Source organism: Momordica charantia (assembly GCF_013281855.1).
Source record: "Momordica charantia cultivar OHB3-1 chromosome 8 unlocalized genomic scaffold, Mcharantia_2.0 BLBB01000008.1, whole genome shotgun sequence".
Taxonomy (NCBI): domain Eukaryota; kingdom Viridiplantae; phylum Streptophyta; class Magnoliopsida; order Cucurbitales; family Cucurbitaceae; genus Momordica; species Momordica charantia.
This window is the reverse complement of record NW_028275166.1, coordinates 12,512,610-12,517,800: the sequence shown is the minus strand read 5'-3', so window position 1 is coordinate 12,517,800 and position 5,191 is coordinate 12,512,610. Positions and strand designations below refer to the sequence as shown.

The window sequence follows — 5,191 nt, the reverse complement described above, 5'->3', positions numbered from 1 at the left end:
AGACGGATCATGCGAATTGCTCACTGACCACTTTGATTGAAGCCTTGAATCACCAGTTTATTGTTTGATAACTCCTCTATCAAAATGCCTAGTTGTTTAATGGTTGACTTGGGCATTATATTGACAGCTGAGTCATCATCAATAAGAATTCGGCTCACCTTTTGTTATCGAATATATTCTGAAACAAATAATGGTCTGTTATAGGGTTTTGACCCAAGCAACAAATCTTCATCTGTGAAGCTAATAGACGTACAACATGAAGCACATGTGTTTGCTTGGGAGACTAGAATGTCAGAATCTTTCAATGTTGCAATAACAATATTTTTTCCTTTCGAGGAACCAACAACAAATCACTTACGTTGAAAGAGGACAGATCTTCCAGCTTTGTCATTGCTTCTGTTGAACTTGTAGAAGCATTATCAATGTCAGTCACAATGATAGTGTGATAGGTGACTGTTTCAGAGATTTCCTCTCGATTATTATTAAGGAAACTCAGTGGAAAGAAATCTTCTAAAGTAATCATTTGTTGAGGTCGAGAAATATATTCGTTCTCTTCCACAACCAGTTTAGGTTTCCTCAAACTTTTCTTTCCTTTCTTCTTCTGAGTTCTACTTCTTCTTTTATGGTCTCGAAATAGGCGAGACTCTTTCTTAACAAAATTTTGTTTTCTCTTCTTTCGACAAGTTACAAGAATCCATTATCCTTCTCCGTCCTCTGTAAATTCGTCTTTTTCTTGGGAGTTCTTTTTATGAGCTTTATGTTGGGACAAAATGGCTATAGGTTCGAGGGTCCCAAATTGGATCCAAACCATTTCTTCGTCACCAATCGAATATAGACGATTGGTCGCCGGAACTTGGGATTATTGCAACATGATTTGTTTGGGCCACTTCATCAAGATCCAACTCAATCTTCTTTTCTTGAGCGAGCTTCAAGATTCGTTCTTTTAAAACGAAACATTTTTCTATTGGATGACTAACGACTCGATGATATACACAACAGTTGGGATCATTTATTTTTCCCATCTGTTCGGGTCGTTTACATTCAGGGAGTTCTATGAGTCCCTTTTTCTCGTAGTTGCTTTAACATATCTGTAAGGTCAGAATCTAAAAAAGGATAAACCTTTTCTTGTCTTTCTTCCAGAGATAGGCGACGTCTTACGTTTCCGTCTTGTCACTTTTCTATCTTATTTTCTTTTTCTTTTCCTTTCGAGGAAAATTTGAGAGGGGTCGTGTTAACGACCATAGATTCCTTCGTAGAACCCTTGGAGATCTTCTCTATGCTCTTCATTTCCTTATTCTCTTTCTTCACATCTGATACTAGAGGCTCTTTATTACCTCTACTAAGAATACTTATCTCCATGTCATGAGCGCAAGTTGCTAATTTTTCAAATGTGTAGGGTTTTATCCCTTGAAGGATATAAAGAAGTCCCCAGTTCATGTCTTGGGTGCACATTTCCATAGCAGATACTTCCATGAGTTTGTCCTTGCAGTCAAGACTTAGACCTCTCCACTGGTTGATATATTCGACAACCGATTCACCTTTTATTTGTTTGCAACTGGTGAGCTCCATCATACTAACGGTTCTCCTTGTGCTGTAAAAGCGATTCAAGAATTCTCTTTCATGCTGTTCCCAACTTTCGATTGTTTCAGCTTCGAGATCAGTATACCAGTCAAAGGCGTTTCCCTTCAACGTTCGGACAAACTGCTTGGCCAATTGATCGCCTCTTGTGCCAACATTCTCACAAGTTTTGACGAAGTGAGCAATATGTTGCTTGGGATTTGCCCTTTCCATCGAAATGCTGGAACTTTGGAGGGTGGTATCTAGCAAACATTCTCAGATCATTAATCCTCTTAGTATATGGTTTAGAATACAAGAGGGAGCTTTGAGAAGGTCCGCCGTATTGCGCTCTGATCGTGTTCGTGATCATATCTTAGAGCTGCTGAACAGACAGCGAAGTGATCGAAGTGGAATATTGCGATTGATTTTCTTGAGCGATATTATTTCCCTTGTCATTTATCTTGAGAGCAGGGGTTTGACTCGACTAAGCAACATCTCTGTTTTCAATCTGATTCTTCAGGAAATCGATTTCATAGTCTCTTTCTTCCACCGTCTTCATCAGTGCAGCGAGTTTCCTGTCCATTTCAGCCATCATTTCTTCTGTGCTGCTTGCATCGGCCATCATAATAGACATCACATCGATTTCTGAAATTTTCTTAAACTGAACAGAGGAAGGAGCAAACTCGATGGAGAAAGGGTTTTCCTTGATAATGACCCCAACTTGAGTAGGTTTCTTCATCTGTTGTAGTATTTTCAGAGCAACAATTGGAGGAGTTTGATCTTCTCCTAACCGGATTTCTTTTGAACGGCTACGGGTGATCGGTCCTGTGTAAGAGGTGTTGCTTGAAGTAGAAGTACTTTTTGCAGAAGTTTTCTTACATGTCATTGTTTCTTCTTTCTTTTTCTTGAGAGAAGTTTGAGTCTTGAGAAAGAGATGAGAGGTAGTGATTGTCCCACCGGGCATTCCAATTTGTTCGCACGAAATTTTCGGAGAAATTATATTTCGTGGAGTTTAACTTTTATATTTGTAGTATGTGTTGTATAGTAGATTCAATCTCTAATCTTTATCCTCTGATTCCTTCTCTCGAACTTGATGTGAAGATTGAGATGCTTGTTCTTGAATTTAGATCGAAGTTCTATGTTCTTCGAAAGTCTTCAAGTCTTCAAGTCTTCAAAGTCTTCAGGTTGGTCTTCGAATCTTCAAGTCTTCAGAGAGTCTTCAATTTTGTGTGACGAGTTCCCCCAACAGATGTTGGTGTGTATTTACCAACTAGAATATTGTATAAATGATTATACATTGTATATTAGGGGTTAAATCCTTCAACTGATTGACGAATGGGTGGATAAGATAAATTTTCCTATGGTTCCTTGATTGTTTTGCTAGGTTGAGCAAGGTTTATGACCGTCCTACCCTTTTCTAAAATGAGGAGAATTGCATCTATCTTCTCCCGATGTCATCGATATCCTTCCTTATCTTTTTCTTTTCAGCTTTCTAATCCTCCATTGCCCTGGTCTTTTGCCTAGTAAGGTAACGATATGCTGGTAAGCGAGCTATTTTGAAAAATCTCTTATTATCTTCTTTCTTTAATTTCCTATGTTACGAACCAATTTAAAAGAAAGAGAAAAAGAATGAATGAGTCGATCATTTATTTAAAAAAAACTAATGTATTATTGCAATGTCGGAACTACAAAAAATTCAGGTTGTCCTACTAAATGAAATAAAATAAAAACAACTGACAAATATGATTGTAAAAAAATTGAAAAATATTCAAACTATCTAATTGACGTAAATTAAAGTAGTGGTTCAATAAAATTGTCCCCAATGCTCCAAATCTCTATGAATCTTGTCCGGAAACTTGAGTGTGTTCTTGTTGTTATGCTGTATAGGTGCAATTACAACTGTGAGAGTGTATGCCTCCTCAATTAAGTCATCCGCTCTTTTGGTTGCCTTTCTGATTTGAGAGAGCATGTACTCTGATTTGTGACGCAACACTGTGTTATCATGCTTCGTGCGGTCTAGCTCATTCCTTGCTTGCTCATAATGTCCCTTCAAATTGGTGAAATCATTTGTTAATTCTTCTACGAAATTCTTGTACTTTTCAAGCCGAATCTTGAGAACCTAAAGAGTTTCCCTTAGAATATGATTTTCGTTAGCATTGTTGAATCAATTGTACTTCTCTTTCTTCCAAAATCTCAATTTATTCCTCGAGAGCAACAAATTCTGACTGTAAGGAGTTGGTCTCAGATTGTTGTTGTGACACTTGGTCGTCCAGCACTTTTCAGTGCTTTCTGTGAGGCCTCTCTTCCCATCCTTATTCGATGCATTCTTTTGTTAACATCATGGACATCTGCATCTAAAGCCACATTCTCTCTTTCCTTTTCTAACTTGAGATTGCGTACAAACTCATAATTCAACTTTAACTATATTTTTCATTCTCCTACATCACCATTGCTCGTATGCCTTAGAAGTGCCGTCATGATATTGTCCACATTTGATTCTATATAAATTCCTCCATTCCTTTACAACGTATTGAATTTGTCTTCACAAAAAATTGTGTCATAGGAAAATTTCGAGTCTTTTAGCTCATGTGTGGTAGGATGAATTTTCGGATCCATACCTGATGTAATACCATTAATGGGATATAAGATATGCATCCCCACGGACCTAATAACAACAAGCTTTGGAAATTGCCACACCTATATATCATGAGTTTGATCGACATTCATCGAGCTTTCAATACGATATCCTTCGAGCTTAGCTTCGCAAAATAAACCCTCCATTCTTCTTTTCCTGGATTTGTTGAGCTCCAACCGGATTGAACGTACTCGAGAATGAGAATTTGTAACTTGTTATAGGAACTAGCAAATTTGACTCAATAACACCCAAATTCTGGTGGACACTTTATATGGCTAAGAATCTAGATGTATAGCAACTGTGCGCATCCAAAAAAAACTTCCCCTCTCCCTTTGTCCTACAATAATTTAAGGAACGAAATGTGTCTGCTAGTAGGGCTACAATGAGATCAACTCCCATTTCCACCTTAGCGAAAAACTTAACTACCTACTCCTCTACATTCCTGGTGACCTTGGGGAACAAAATTGTGTTGAAAATACACAAAGCTAATAATGACAACTCTTTCTCATGATTTTCAAACTTTTGCCTAAGATTTACTATGTTATTGGTATGCATGTATTTTCTCCTTTATTTTTTATTTGCTTTTCAACTTCCTTCGCCCGAATCTTGCCCAAAATGATGATAAAGCTCTTTTCATTGTAAGCCCCACGTCGTAAGAATAAACCTCAATTTCCCACAGTGTTGGGACTTTCACGAGAGTAGGATACTACTCAATAGTACGAGTCATATCTATGGAATTAAAAATAAAACATCTATAAATTGGATCCCAATGTTTAACTAATGCCCTTAATATTGAGGAGTTAACTTGTACGTACAAAAGTTGGTCTATATTACCATACTTTTTTTTTAAGAATTGGGCTTTTTTATTTCGGCATAAACCTTTCCATGCTTGGTTCAGGGTATCCAATTGAATTTCCAGAAAGGTCACGCCTTTAAATGGTACAACAACATGCTCTGATATGTAATCACCACGGATATGCTGCAAATTTTTTGACCATT

At 37.4% G+C, this 5,191-nt stretch overlaps 1 pseudogene; it reads right to left on the bottom strand.

The window, feature by feature from the left end:
- Nucleotides 1-818: 818 nt before the first annotated feature.
- Nucleotides 819-2,443, bottom strand: LOC148209535 (uncharacterized; annotated as a pseudogene).
- Between the last annotated feature and the right edge of the window lie 2,748 nt (nucleotides 2,444-5,191).